This window comes from Eleutherodactylus coqui, chromosome 1 (genome assembly GCF_035609145.1).
Source record: "Eleutherodactylus coqui strain aEleCoq1 chromosome 1, aEleCoq1.hap1, whole genome shotgun sequence".
Lineage (NCBI taxonomy): Eukaryota > Metazoa > Chordata > Amphibia > Anura > Eleutherodactylidae > Eleutherodactylus > Eleutherodactylus coqui.
The window spans coordinates 429,301,965-429,318,250 of NC_089837.1; the positions used below are offsets into that span (position 1 = coordinate 429,301,965).

A 16,286-nucleotide genomic window follows, 5' to 3' on the forward strand; every position below is an offset into this window, starting at 1 on the left:
CAGCTAATAACATTCCGCCAGCGTGAAAACGCACATGTTCGAGTGAACGAGGCCTTACTCTAATGCTGAGGTCTGATCTTTGTCTTAAATCTCCCTGATTTTATTACTAATCTTCAGTGTTGTCATCTAAAGTTATTGAGAAATAACACCTGTCTGATACCTAGATAACAAAATATATAATAAAAATGACTGCTATCTGCATCCTTAAAGATACATGAAAAGAAACTTTAAAAGAAAAGAAAGAGTGCATTATATAGGGAGTACATGAAATATGGAAACACCGCACGAAATGTATGCCTTAAATTACATGGGATTATAAATCATATTTTACAATACTAGTAAATTTAAACTAAATCAAAAGGCCATCTCAAAGGTAATGATTAAAATCCCATGCGGATCCCTCCTAATGATCCCGGATCCATACATGTGTACAGCGGAGTTAGTAGGTGGTGCTGTAGTTGTTGTGTGATACGATGATCTGTATAACAGCACCAACATGTAGTAAGCGTAGTTTGTCTACGAGATGGCGTTCGGTGCGGTTGTGAGAGAATCGTGGCAGAGCTGATGGAATTCCAACACGGTAAAATTGTTGGGGCCCGTATGGTGGGTGCCTCTAAAAAAGGTAGCGGAAGTTTTTGCTGTATCACGAGGCACAGTATCCAAGATTATGATTGCATACAGTAAGACTGGAAAAAACACATCTGACAAATACCAGCGTGGATGGAAATGTGTGTTGAGTGACAGAGACAGATAATCATTGAGTAGGGTTGTGATGAAAAAGAAGCAGACTACATATTTCCATATTTTTGTCCACCCCTGTACATATGGCTGGTAATATCTTCATTTCAGAGATCAATGCAAGTGATTCTATTATAAATGCTCCAACAAACCGGGGAGATACTTATCCCAATTAATACATCCACTGGCTGCTCACACTTACATTCCTAGGATTAAAAGTCCTGCAGGTTTAGACACTCATAGTATGCCTAATTACATAAGACCGTTTACAGATATGAACCCATTTACTATGATGGACTGCATCTCGGGGTATATTGCAGAGACTGCTCTTTTGACACAGGATGAGTACTATAGGAAGGTATTGGGGATGGATATCACAGAGGAGGAGACAGAGGATACAAAACCAGTCCCATCCGGGAAAAAGCCATGGGCCTGACGGCTTTACACCTGCTTTTTTCAAACTATTCTGGCAGAAATTAATGCCTTTCTGGGGGCTTTTCTGCAGTCTCTCCGGAGTCCCCAGAGTCTCTGATATATGTAAATATTAAACTTTTCTACAAAACATTGCCTAATACACTTTCCCATTCCTTCCTTTCTATCATACATAAAGATCAGGTAGGATTTATTAAAGGCAGGAAGGCCAGAGATAACATTTTAAAAACTCTGCTGATAACATCCAGAGTGAGGAATAGGTCTGACTCCATGTGTCTGTTGTCTATGGACACGGAAAAAGTCTTTGACAGGGTCTATTGGGGATTCCTGGCTGAAACACTCAAACAAATTTGTTTAGGCCCCAAATTTTTGGCCAGGGTCCTTGCCCTTTACACTCACCCTACAACTAGCACTTAAGTGAATAGCATGTTGTCCTCTTCTGTATATACAAAAAATGGAACTAGACAGGGCTGCCCCCTCTTACCCTTGCCTTATGTATTAGTTATGGAGCACCACACAGTGGGAATTAGAAATAACCCTATTCAAATAGGGGGAGAACTAGTATAAGACAGCCATAAAAGGCCAAGGTCTCTTATTGTATATTTCTCAGCCATGGATCACACTTCCTTCCCTGATACAGGAATTTGAGAGATATGGCCACTTATCTAATTTTAAGATAAACTATTCTAAAACCAAATCCTTAAATTTATCCGTCCCCAAGTTGAGCAAAAACATATCAAAATAATTTCCCCTTAGGGTGGCAACAGGAGGCCATTCAATATCTGGGGGTGTTTGTTCCCACAGATCAATCTAAATTATTTTCACTATACTACCAGGCACTATTGGAACGCTCATTAAAAAATCTTTCCTCATACGCTACACTAGATCTTCAGTGATTCGGGCAGATTAACACTTTAAAAATAGACATATTGCCTAAGTACCTAAATATTTTTCAAGCTGCCCCTATCATCCCACCTACATCCTTTTTTAATTTACGGAGGTCGGTTTCGATCAAATTTGTATGGTGTCGTATAAGGCCAAGGTTGGGAATTCCTACTTTGTTCCTTTAAGGCAAATAGGGCCATCAGACTGCCACATCTTAAGGCCCTTTTACACGCAAAGATAATCTTTCAAACAAATGAAGGATTTAGCGATCTATTTGCATAAAGTGTTAATAGCCATTAACACTTTATCATCTTCATTTGCATGTAGAAGAACCTCTACAAATTGTTTGCAGAGCCCAGTGTGTGCTTAAAAACACGCCTACCTGTGCAAACAGCTGCCAACACATGCCTTTGTTCTCACGGCTGCCAGCAGATTTCATTTGAAAGATGAGTGATATGCATTCAAATGGAATGTATTTGCTCAGTCTTTCAGCGGCTGAATGATGGATTTTAAGTGAACCAAAATCCATAATTCAAACAAAAAGTGCACGATGCCTGCATTTACATGTAACGATTATCATTCATTTTCGGCCGTTTGGATGAATTTTGAGCGATAATTGTTGCGTGACACTATCGTACAGCTGCGGTTTTGATACTCCCTTTAGACTGGCATCACCATTTTAATGGGTGATTATAGAACAGGCAGACTGCTTGATTCCCTTTAAGATTTCGTCCGTGAATCCGTCCTAGCGATGGGGCTCAGATTCTCTCCTGCAATAATGTACTGAAAGGGACACTCTGGCTCTGCAATTTGAAAATAAAGCAGATCTTATCCAGGGAAAGTAGCCCTCTTACACCAATATTTTCCAACCCAGTAATCCCACCAGACAATTCCCGAGAAGATTTTCTAGGTTGGGAAGCAGGGGAAACATGCAAGCTCACCTTGTTCTCAATGGCTCATCGTTCCCGTTTTTCCAAGACTTGAGGAACAGATTTAGGGAAAGTAATTTCTCGTGGTTGGAATTTTTCCAGCTGCTCTTTTTCCTTGCTACCCAGGGAGATGAAAATGTTTTTGGATCAGCGCTTACACCCTTTGAGAGTCTGTTTTCCCAACAGCCCCTTCCAACATATGCGGTCCGTCTAATTATGACATGTTAATTTGCGAAAATTACACTACAGATTCTAGTTTTAATTTAAATGAACCTGGGAACAGGAATTGGGAGTCCCAATATCTCAGAATGATCAGCAGAAGGCATTTATATTCACACATAAATCATCCATAGCCTGCGTGGCTCAAGAGAAAAACTATAACATTTTGACAAGATGGTATAGATACCCAGTTTGCCTCTGTGCCATGTTCCTCTCGGTATCTGAGATGTGTTGGCACTCCGGAACTGTTAGGGGCACCATGTTGCATGTCTGGTGGCGCTGTGACATGCTAAGACCTTTTTGGAAAAGGGTGTTCTGCGTACTCAATTCAATGAGCAGGCAAAAGATTGACAATACTCCCCAAATTGCCTTGCTTTCCATACTATGGTTTACTTGGCGTGCTGACAAGGCACTTACTAAGCTGTTGCCTGGCTGCAACTAGGACAATTCTTCCACGTCACTGTCGCACCACACAGGTTCCCTTCTTGTTGGAGTGGCAACATGAGATGTCCCAACTATGTAGCATGAAGGAATAGTGCGTGGAACTCTCTCTCAATACTGAAAAGTTCCTACCAGTGTGGCAACTATGGATTGACTTTGAATCCCTCTCTGAGTTTTGAAGCCTCTTTTTCTAGGCAACCCAACGTGAGCTCCTTATAAGATCTTCCAGATTCTAAGAAACAGGGAACCCCATTTCCAAATTCCTAATGGCCCTAACTCCTGTTATTTTCTAACCTACCCCCCTCCGCCTTTCAAATATTTATTACTCTTCCCTCCCCTATTATTTTGTTTTTCTGTTCACTTCCTCTCTCTTTCTATCTCTCTTCTCTTTTTATTACTTCACTCTTTTTACACTTTCATGTTGTTCTTGGAGAACATTAACTAATTATGATTTTAATTTTCTTGTCGTGAACCGGTATGCTGTATTACCTGTTTGGTAACCTCCCTTTAAGACCTGGCTCCATTTATTTACCTGGTAACCTAATAATTTCTAAAATCTGGACTATTAGAGCCAACATTTATGGATTCCTAATTTGCATATAACTGTTATACTTTACTATACTTGCTACTGGGTCCTGCGTGACCTTTTTTTTGTTACTTTGTATTAATATTTGCAAATCTATAATAAAAACTGATTAAACAACACATATGGCTGGCATTGTACAACCTGAGATGAAACACAAGCCCATCTTTACAAGAATGCTGTTTAGTAGTCTGCACTGTGAGGACTTGTCTATTTTCATCACCAGTGAGAATGTTTGTGTGGTTTTGTGGTTGTTTTTGTTTATAACAGGGGTGTCAAACTCCATCAGCCTTCAGGCCTCCCTCACACAGGCGTTCCAGAGAGTGCCGCAACTTACTTTTGCTTTCAGCCGCAGCGGTGTTTGGCATACCTCATCATGGATGAGGGACACTAATGTCAAAAATAGGACACTCTCCGCTAGAAAATCGCGGCGCTGGAAAGTGCTGCAATCAGGCGGTTGTCTGTGAGGCTCCATTGAAAACAATGGGAGCGTTATACCATTATACTGAAAGCACCGTGCTAATCGTGGTAAAAAATGTGTGTGTGAGGGAGGCCTTATGGTTGTCTTTAAAGGGCTGATTGTAATTTTATAGCAAGGGCTCGCTCACATGAGTGTATTTGCACAGCATATAATGAAGTGAATAGAACTAATTGATTTTGATGGATTCGTTCACATTAACATATTTTTTCATTAGATGTGGAATCGTGAATAAATACACCGCATTACCTGTTTTGGTGCGTATTACGCACTGCAATAGGCCATTAAAGTGAATGGGCGGGCGCAAATAGGCAGAGAATACATGAGAAACCTATGTATTCACTGCGTATTTCCACACTGTTTCAATGAACCAGTCTGTTCTTTTTTTGCATGTGGAAATACGCAGTATACTTGTCTGAGCATCATAGTCTGGCTAATACCGTGCCATGCCTCAGCATAGCAGAGTATTAGAAGAAGAAAAAAGGTATTATGCAAATCACCTAAAGGGACAAAAATGTAAAAAAGGTAATCAAAAATAGTAAAAAAATTATAAAAAAATAAATACGCCAAAACCCCACCTTTTTCCCTTTACTTTGTAAAAAATTAAAAACAAAATTACACATGTGGTATTGCTGCGTTCGCAATGAACCAGAGAAGGAAGTTAGTACATTATTTAATCTGCAAGCTGCACGTCATGGCAAAAAATTGTTAAACGTGGTAAAAATAGCTAAATTAGCCCATTTTACCATACAACAAACAGAATAGAAGGTGATCAAAATGCTGCACGGATCAACAAGTGGTACTAATAAAAAGTACAACTCATCCCGCAAAATAAAAACCCTTACACAGCTCCACTGATAAAAAAAAAAACTAAAATGCTAGGGGTCTTTAAATGCAGTGATAAAAAAAACTTTTTTTTTTTTTTTTAAAGTGTGAAGAAGTAGCGAAAAAGAAAAAACTATTAAAATTTGGTATTGGCATAATCATACTGGCCTGTAGAATTACTTTTCGGGCTTAGTCACACAGGCGCATCGTTGCCTGTACACTGAGAACTTACTGCAAGAAGAAGACGGCCATACTTCAGGACGGACAACTCCAAGCAGCGCTGAAGAAAGAACACATGACCGGCAATGAAACCGGTCACATGTTCTTTCTTCCGATGCTGCAGAGACGTCCATCCTGCAGTACGGCCGTCTTCTTCCTGCAGTAACACGGGCACCGTGTGACTAAGCCCTAATATATTATTTATACTGCCCAGAGAATGTAGTGAAAAATAAAAATAAAAAACATGTCAGAATTACAGATTTTCTTAATATTGCCCCAAGAAAAAATGGAATAAAAAGCAATCAAAATTTCACATGTTCCAAAAAATTAGATAAGTGAAGACTAGAGTTCATCCTGCAAAAAAACAAAGCCTTCTAAAGCTCTGGCAATGCAAAAATAAAATTATTACGGCTCCTGGAATGTGGCGACACAAAAGCAAACTTTTAAGGAAAAAAATGTTTTAAACGTACAAAAATAGCGAAACATAAAAACTGTATGAACTTGGTATCGCCGGAATCGTGCTGACTCAGTGAATAATGATATCACATTATTTATTCTGCACGCTGAACGCCGTAAAAATGAAATCGAAAAAACAAATGGCAGAATTTCTTTTTTTTCCCCAATCTCCCTACAAATTCTTTTACAAAAGTCATGCAATACATTATATATACCCAAAAATGATGCCATCAAAAAGTACAACTTGTCCCGCAAAAAACAAGCCCTCATATGGCCGTGTCAATGGAAAAATGAAAAAGTTATAGCTCCCGGAACGCGACTGCAAAATTAGTTGAAATTAAATGATTAGACCATTTAAAAAACCTGCCCTGGTGGGTCTGACAGGGTGGTAAAAAACCCGCCACTCAAGGGGTTAAAGGGGTTTTCCAGGGAGAATACTATTGATGACCTATCCTTAGGATAGGTCATCAATAGCTGATCAGCTGAAGTCCGTCACTCGGGGCCTTCGACCAATCAGCTGATTGTGTGCCCGCTTTCAGCGCCACAAATACACGGAGGTCCGAGTGGAAGCAGTGGAAGTCTCCACGCCGGCCTCTGTGTAGTGGCCGGTACTTGTAACTGCAGGCATGGCTCTCACTGAAATTAACGAGAGCTGTGTCTGCAGTTACAAGCGGCTAAAACATACCCATAGGCCCCCGCTCACCTGACGGAGGTCAAAAGAGTAACCTGTTGGCCTGCGTTGAGCTGGTATACATCAGGATATTTGTGTTCTCCAGTATACTGCAGCAGATTTTTAAATAACATGGATGCCTATGGTAATGTGTACTCAGCATGTTGGAGGTATACATCAGAAAATTCTCTCGACCTATACTTCCAATGGAAAGCTGAAATGCATTGTGAACAGAACCTTAGGCTAGTTTCACATCTGCGCTCGGGGTTCCGCTTTCCTGCTCTGTTCAGGGAGGAGAAAAGGGGAATCCCCGTGACCAAACGCGCCGTACAGACCCCATTGACTCAACGTGACAACTAGACTGAAAAATGTTAGCACTACAACACCAGTATGCCCAAACTTGGTATATCCATCTTAAGGCATCCTGCACACGGACCGATTTGATTTGCAGAATCCAGGGCCGGCGGCTGCCCCCGGATTCCACAGCAAATATCACCCATAGCCTCCTATGGAGAACCACTACTTTCTGCACATGAGCAGATATCAACTGCGATTTCCACTTTCTGCAGGAAAATCGCAGCATGCTCCATTTCTATGCTGTTTCGGCCTGCATGACTTCCATTGAAGTCAATGGAAGCCGTCCATCCCACGGTTGCAGGGTTCGTGTCGTCGCCTAGTGCTGGCTGGTGCTTCCGCAGAACAGGTAAAGAAGAATCCGGACAGGTAAGGGATCACCAGCCTGGCATATGGTCGGATTCTACTGCGGGATCCCGCATGCCGGATCCGACCCTCTCGTGTGCAGGAGGCCTAAAGGGGTTGTCTTATCATTAAATATTACATTAGATTGGACAAATTGGAACAAGTTGCTAATTAAGTCCTTTTTCGTTCAAAATTTAAGAGTTATGGAAGCAGTGCAGCTCGCTGTGCTACGCTGTTTCCGTAACTTCATTTAATTTCTACAGAAGCTCCGGAAATGATATACAACAGCCAGTTTCCCAATTTCTGTAGCCAAAGCCACCTGTAGCAATGGCGAACAGGCTGCTAGTCCCATCTTAAAGGGGTTGTCCCGCTCCGAAACGGGTTTTTTTTTTTTTCAATAGTCCCCCCGTTCGGCGCGAGACAAACCCGATGCAGGGGTTTAAAAGAAAAACCGGATAGTACTTACCCGAATCCCCGCGCTCCGGTGACTTCTTACTTACCTTGCGAAGATGGCCGCCGGGATCTTCACCCACGGTGGACCGCAGGTCTTCTCCCATGGTGCACCGTGGGCTCTGTGCGTTCCATTGCCGATTCCAGCCTCCTGATTGGCTGGAATCGGCACACGTGACAGGGCGGAGCTACGAGGAGCAGCTCTCCGGCACGAGCGGCCCCATTCAGAAGGGAGAAGACCGGACTGTGCAAGTGCGTCTAATCGGGAGATTAAACGCTGAAATTAGACGGCACCATGGAGACGAGGACGCTAGCAACGGAACAGGTAAGTGAATAACTTCTGTATGGCTCATAATTAATGCACGATGTACATTACAAAGTGCATTAATATGGCCATACAGAAGTGTATAGACCCACTTGCTTTCGCGGGACAACCCCTTTAAGGCCCATTCAGACACAACAATGAATGCTCAAAATTCGCTGAAATGTCAGTTTGAGTGACAGTTTTGAGCGATCATTTTGCATAAACTCTTAGTAGCTGCTCAGCTACTTAAGAATTTATTAGCATGCAAATGAAGCCTTTCACTGAATGCAGATAACAGCTGGAGGTCTGTTATCTGCATTCAGCTCCCTTGTTCTCGAGTGGGATAGCTGCTGAAAGAATACTATCAGCAAGATCCCGTGGAGAACTCAGTGGCCAGTCCTGATAAGACACATCGCTGACTTCAAGCCGGCCAGAAGTCAGGGATTAACGAATAGAGCACGAAAAGTGCATGATGGACGCGCATTTAGACGCAGCAATTATTGCTCAAAACATGGCTTTTGAGCGAATTTTGAGCGATAATCATTCTGTCTAAATAGGCCTTTAGGCATGTTTGGCTGAGATGGGAATGCCTATGTATCGAATGTCATTAAAGGGGTTGTGCCAAGATGGCAACTCCTGTTCATGTGCTCCATTAGAGCAAATGAATGTCACATTTCATCAGTTCGCAGAGCAGAAATTATGAATAGTAGGAAAATGAAACTCATGTAAGAACAACTCATTATTTTGTTTGCACACTAGTAAACCTCTACCTGCGTCCCAGTGCTAGCATGAACAATAGCCAGTCGGTACTCCATTTCTTGCCATGTTCTCTCCAACATGTCCGCTGTTAGGCAGGGTGGAAATCCCGCTGAAATCTCAAGGAATGTCCGCAGCGGGACCGCACGGAAATTCTGTGAGATTCTGCAGTGGAAAGGCAGCTTCAAAACCCACGCCATGCAGCGCAGGTTTGAAGTGGCTTGTCCGCCTGTATCCCGCTGCGGTAATCTCTCCCTAATGTGAGGAGAGATCCGGCAGCGAAAACGGCGATACAATTGACATGCTGCGGATTTGAATTTCGCGCGGCAGGTGAGTTTCAGTGCGGCTTTGCCACAGTGCGTGGATGAGAGTTTAGCAAATCTCGTCCACTTTGCTGCTTAGTCTCGGGCTTAAGATTGCAGGCGGACTTTCCGCGACAATTCCGCCCCGCATGAACCCAGACTTACAGTCCCAAATGTATCACTTCTGCGGGCTTGCAACTCTGGGCATAGGCGGAGTGTCAGGGGGTGCTGGGGTCGCAATGACCCGGCCCTTGAGCTTAAGGGGGCCCAGAAGCCGCCCTCCACCATTACCATGTCGCGCTGTCAGCTGTGCGCTCCAGCCGACAGGATGAGACAGAGAGGAAGCTGGGGAGAGGTGAGGAGAAGGAGGGGCCCCGGTGGAGATGCAGACACAGTGCACGTTGGCTCCATATGTGCCCTCCTGCTGAGAAGTGACAGGGGTCAGGAACTGCAATTGATTGAGGTATGTGTGCTGTCCCAGAAGAGCAGCTTTACTGTTACTATGTGCATAATTATCCTGCTATGAGGCCACAGTGTAGATGTGCAATCTACCCTGCAGGGTCAGCAGGTAATACCTGAATACTAGAACTATATGGTGGTTAGGTGGATCATCTGCTTAGTGGGGAGTGCTCTTGGACTGAGGGGCAGCAAGGGTTAAAGTTCTGCCGCTCTGCTACCTCAATGCTGCTATTGGACAGAGTGGGCTAGTGAGGAAGGGGACAACTTCATACAATTCTTTTTATTATATGATAATATATATATATATTACACAAAAAGTCATACAATTTTATATAAATTTGGGATTGGAGAAGGTGGACACAGTTTATTTAGCTTGAATAAATGCTGCAATCATTAGGCTGGGTTCACACAGGATTAGCCAGCCATGTGGACGAGATTTCTGAGAAAACTCGTCCACACGGGACGGCAAATTTACCAAAAGCCGGTGCTGCGGCGCGCATTCGCCAGCCGCAGCACGTTAGTTTTTTTCTTCTTCCGTTGTGGCCGCGCTCTCCACTATGGGAGCGCCATCCGCAGCAGAAGAGTGAGCAACAAGGCCGCTTCAAAACCCACAGCTAAGTGCCGCGGGTTTAAAAGCAGCCCTTCTCCCAGGCGGAAATCTCGCAGTTTTTTGCTGCGGCCAAACCGTCGGGATTCTGCTGTGTGTGAACCCAGCGAAAGAATCCATTTTTTCGTGTGTTGGTTTCAGGGTAGGGTTGTGCCGGAAGGAAGAGGAAAGGTTGGGGGAGAGGCTTTTCATTTTAATTGATGGGCGTGTGTTCGTTTTCTCATCAGCCTTCCCTCCAGTAACATAAAATTTTCCACTTGGTTCACTGAATGCTTCTCGAGAATTTTGGGCCAAATGATCTGCCCATGTGCTTGTCTGGGATATCAGTGTAGGTTCATATCAAGTACATGCATTCAGTAAATGGGACGTCTAGTTTAGAAAACTACGGTAATTTCAAGTATTCCATTTGTCCTGAACCCCTTTTTAGATTGAAACGGACCCACTAATCAGCCGAACATTTCTGTTCCACCTTCAGAAACCCACCACTATCAATATTTATAGTCAGGGAAAGCTGCAGACAGTCAATTTAACCCCTTAGTACCGAAGCCTCCTTGCGTCTTATTTACCAACTCATTTTTCAGTTTTTTTCATCGTCGTAATCCAAAAACCATGACTCTTACATTTTTCCGTCAACATCGCCGTATGAGGGCTTGTTTTTTGCAGGACAAGTTGTATTTTTTTATGATATAATTTTGGCATACATACCCTTCTGATTTAGTGCTGTAAAATGGTGCATGCATCAAAATAAGGTCCCTTAACCCTTTAAGGACATGGCCTATTTTGGACTTAAGGACGCAACGATTTTTGGCGGATTTTCATCTCCATTTTTCAAAAGTCATAACTTTTTTATTTTTCCGTCGACGCCGCCGTATAAGGACTTGTTTTTTGCGTGGCGAGCTGTAGTTTTTTATCGGTGCCACTTTTGGGTACATTGACTATATCGTAAAACTTTTAGTATTTTTTTTATGATAACAGGGCTACTGCCCTGCAATGCCTTATCGCTTATACAGCAATCACAGGCTATGACAATACAGGACGCCGGTATCTGGCATCCTGTTGCTATGGCAATCAGCCGGGCACTCTGCGATTATATTGCGAGAGCCCAGCAACTTCACAGGGGGAGAGCGCGCTCCCTCTGTGAAACCTTCCCATGCCGCGATCTACATAGATCACGGCAGGGAAGGGGTTAACAGCGGGGGGGGGGGGGGGGGGCGCTTCTCCGATGCACCCCGTTGTTGCAACAGGAGTATCATTGTTGTTGTAGTATCATTACCATACTACTAATAGTGCTCCTAACTACAAACATTTTTCCTGTTTCTAGTTGTGCACTACAAGTAATTGGACCTCTCCAGCATCATTTCACTCGTAATGAAAATAAAATAAGTTTATATCTGTAAGCTTTTCCCCTATTATTAGGCCTAATTCCCACAGGTGGATTTCCACCGCGTATTACGCGGCGGAAATCCGCCGTGTTGCCCCGCAGCTATTAGGTTCTCTACTGCGCATGTGCTCCAGAGCGTCATGCGGGACGTCAGGCGGCAGATCCGGAGGTAAGTATGGGGTCTCTGGGGGGTCGCCGTGACAGGCTCCGCTACGGTATTCCGCTTGCGGAGCCCGTCACAGCCGTGGGCACTAGGCCTTACTGTGATAGGTGTGCAGCTGTGGAGGGAGGGCCCAAACTGAACTCTTGCACCCGGGCCCACAAGACTGTAGGTACGCCCCTGACTCTGGGAGATCATTCACTGCAGTCGCAGTGGGGTAAGATCTGGTGAACAAGGCGGACACCAAATTGGTCCGCCGCATCCAGACCAGCTATAGAGGGAACTACAAACATCCATTGCCCAATGTGCGGGAGCCCCGTCTTCCTGAAAGATGATGTTAGATTGCAGATCAGCTACTTGGATGCAGGAACTGTTCCAACAAGTCAAGGTATACGGGGTAGGTACTGTATGTTCACTAAACAGGGACAAAGCCATAATCCTCTCCTCCATTAAACCACACCAGAAATTCAGTTTTGGACGATCTCAAACACGTTCCCCGCAGACTTGGAGATTGTCGGTTCTCCATCTCCGCACTTTATGCCGACTGACATATCCTGACATTAAGAACAAGATGTCTCCAAGAGCGCGGCTGCAGGTGTTGATACGATAAAGCATTTTGAGAGCATGTTCTTGCCTGCACAGCTTGTCATCTGGCTTCAGCTGACAGTCGGCTCGGGGACACAAAGCCGCTTATACGGTACTTGGTGCGCTGCTGTTAGCTGTACGTTTGTGCATTTTGCGTCATGCAGCCGTGGTGCTGCAAAGTGAGCGAAAACTTAAAATCCCTCATTTATCAAAACTATCTAGTACTAAAACTGACCTTGTTGCCCGTAGCAACCAATCACGGCACAGCTTCTCTTTTCCATACTGCTCTGGTAGAATGACAGCTGCGCTGTGATTGGTTGCTACGGGCGACAAAGACAGTTTTATTATTAGGTTTGGTAAATGAGGCTCGAAATACTTAGTTTTTTTCCTCTAGTGCCAATTACAAAACAGCCTTGTGGTTTTATCACGTTGACTGCAGTGTTGTAGGTTTCAATGGAACAGCCTGTGTATCCTAATAAATGGGGGGTAAGGAAGCGATGGGCCTTAGGATTCCCCAAAAAGTTTGAAGCTAGAAAAATGTACATTTTGATATTTTTGTGCACTAAAAGTTCGCTGCTTCTTTACTATTTGTGTGAGGGATAAAGTACAATTTGACATAGAAAAGGTGCAAAAATGTTAATATTAAAAAAAAGACCAAAAACAGTATAAAAAAAAGTCCTACTGTAGGAAGGATAAGAAAAAGGGAGGAAATGCCCCCGTGCTGTCCGCAGCAGCAGAGCACCTCGGGTGCTGCGGGGTACAGAGCGGACGGTGACATCACGTGTTCTCCGCTGCCAACCAGCCTCCAACCACTGCGCCGCGGCCTGGCGCCGGCTGATGACGTAGCAGACGTCAGTGGTTGGAAGCACAACAGCTCGTCAGCTGCGCAGCGGAGCCTGCACGGTGTCTGTGGCCGGGCTGCCGAGGGGGGATGGCGCCGAGTGTAGGAGCCCCGAAACCCTGATCGGCTGCAACCCTGGACAGGGGCCGCCAGGAGCGGGGCTTCTCTAGTGCTGGGCCGCAGCTGTCAGTGAGCACCGGGCGGAGGAGCTGAGGGGCCGGACCCTGAGCGGATGATCTCGGGTAATGATGATGTTGGGGCTGACAGCTCTGTCACGTGTTGTCTTGTCTTGAAAGATGGAGTGACCCGACCACAGCCTGCATCACCTGTGGGGGTCAGCGGTGTGATGGGGTCACTAATGTGTATGATGGTGGAGGGGGACATAACTGAGGTGCAAGATGGTGGAGGGAAGGGGATCATAGACGCGCAGGACAGAGGAAGAGGATGATCACGGACGTGATGGAAGGGGCTGTGGGTTGACGGACGCGTAGGGCGGTGGAGGGCCGGGGGGTGACGGGCGCGACGGGAGGGGCCGGGGGGTGACGGGCGCGACGGGAGGGGCCGGGGGGTGACGGGCGCGACGGAAGGGGCCGGGGGGTGACGGGCGCGACGGAAGGGGCCGGGGGGTGACGGGCGCGACGGAAGGGGCCGCGGGGTGACGGGCGCGACGGAAGGGGCCGCGGGGTGACGGGCGCGACGGACGGGGCCGCGGGGTGACGGGCGCGACGGACGGGGCCGCGGGGTGACGGGCGCGCAGAACGATGGAAGGGGCTGGGGGATCCTAGATGCAGATGCACCGTGGATTGTAAGCTCCCTTAGAGATGAATGGCGCACACTCGCGGTACAATGGAGCATGTTGTGATTTATTATCCGCACGTGGCATCCGCAAATCAAATAAAAAAACAAATCTGCAGGCATTAAATGAAGTGTGGACGCCCCATGCTTACCTACCGGCGGCTTGATTTGCGGATCTCACACGCGAGTGCCACACAAATTCTGTAAATCACATTCGCCTGTGGACATGGGGCCTAAGATGCTGCGTGGGGATGTGATTGGCCGGCGTTGCTCATCAGACGGTCCCTGTAATCTGTTCCTTCCAGCAGCTGCGGATAGAAGCAGATTGGAGTTTTCTTTCGTGGCGGGAAGTTTAGAGAATGATCTGCTGCCTGTTTGTCGTACATCCTGAAACGGTTATATGTGTGTGACTGACCTCTATAGATCCTCGGCTGCAGCCTTAGTGATCCTGTCAAACTGATGAGACACCATACTGTCAATTGCCGGGAGCTGGGGAGGGGGAGCAGTCTGCATAGGGGATTTCTCTATATACCAGAAACCTGACAGCACCTGAAGTGTCCTTCAAGGAGTGGTCTTCTGAAAGATGACCAGTATGTGTAATACATGGTGGGACTGAATCTGCCACAGGAATGGTGGTCTGGATCCACCCAATTGACTGCTACACTTTGGAAGTCTATGTATATTGCAATGATTTCCATGCAATGCAGCCTCCTGTCTGATGCTTATCAGGCATCATCTTCATGTTTAGATGTCTCCCTGCTCTCTCTTCCTCTATGCTGTGCTAGAAATCCCATGATGAATCGGCACAGAATCACATGACCAGCTAAAAAACAGTACCATTTCTGCCTGCTGGGAGGACAGTGTGGTTGTTCACCTATATATAGTATACAGTCGGGCAGGAAAAACTGTGATCATCTTCCTTTTAACTGCTCTAATTCATCAGTATCTGTGGTAGGAACTTGTGTGAGTGTGAAGAGCCTGTGTGCTATTTAATATCATCATACAGGAATTCAGGGGACTTCTTGAGAAAGCACAAGAAGTCATCATAGTAATTCTCAGGTAGTTACAATGAGATCACATGACCCACCGGAGGAGATAGAAGAGAATAACTAACCAAGGTAACACTAGATGACTTATATATACTGGGGGAGTAGTTACATCATGAGTGGGAAAAAAATGTCATTGTGATGAGGTCACTAATGTGCATGATGGTGGAGGGGGACATAACTGACGCACAGGATGGTGGTGGTGGTGGGGGAAGGATCACAGATGCGCAGGACATTGCAGGGGGGGGGGGGGGGGTAGATCAAGGGGATCACCAGGATTGTAGGAAACTTGACCAAGAGCAGAAAATGGTATGACCTAGAAATAAACCTCACTCACCTGTGGACCCGCTTGTCGTGCAATGATGACATCATGCGCATAACTACTGCGGCCAATCACTTTCATCAGCTGGTGCTTCAAATTTATAATAAACTTACCCATCGTCTCTGAAAACTGAAAATTTAGAAGGAATTTATAGTATCAGACCAGACAATGAGACATGTTCAATTACGTTTTACCGTCTGTACATGATTGGGGGGGCGGCCATCCTGCTGAGATGCTTTGGAGCAGTTTAATACATTGTACAGATAATATACATTATGATCTAGAAAATAAAAAAATCTATATAACTTTTGACACATTTAGCAGGTTACTTTCTGATGACACGTTCCCTTTCCATGCATGCATAGGTAATAAATGTTACTGTACTATAAATGCCATCTACAGACTGCTGCGCCAGCCGTATATTGTACTACAGATCAGCCAAGGCTCTCCTAGTAATCCTCTACACATCCAGTGTAGTGAGGACCCACTAGAATATACATAGGGGCAAATGTATCACAACTTTCTAAAAGGTAAACTGCCTGTGTTGCCCCTAGCAAGAGATCGCACCGCGTTTATCTTACAGCGCTAGAATGATGTGCCGTATTTGCTTATTGGGGTCCTAAAAAAATCAGGTTTTCTTTTAGACAGTTGTGCTAAATGTTCCTAATAATGCCGTGTCCTACTTTATACATCCTGCATCCCCC

General features: G+C 45.2%; 1 protein-coding gene across 1 annotated transcript in view; it reads left to right on the top strand.

The window, feature by feature from the left end:
- The first annotated feature begins 13,448 nt into the window (after positions 1–13,448).
- Positions 13,449–16,286, top strand: part of AKAP11 (A-kinase anchoring protein 11) — a 47,275-nt gene continuing 44,437 nt past the window's right edge. The window contains exon 1 of the mRNA XM_066581681.1: positions 13,449–13,661. The gene's annotated coding sequence lies outside the window, so the exon portion shown is untranslated. The remainder of the gene's footprint in view (positions 13,662–16,286) is intronic.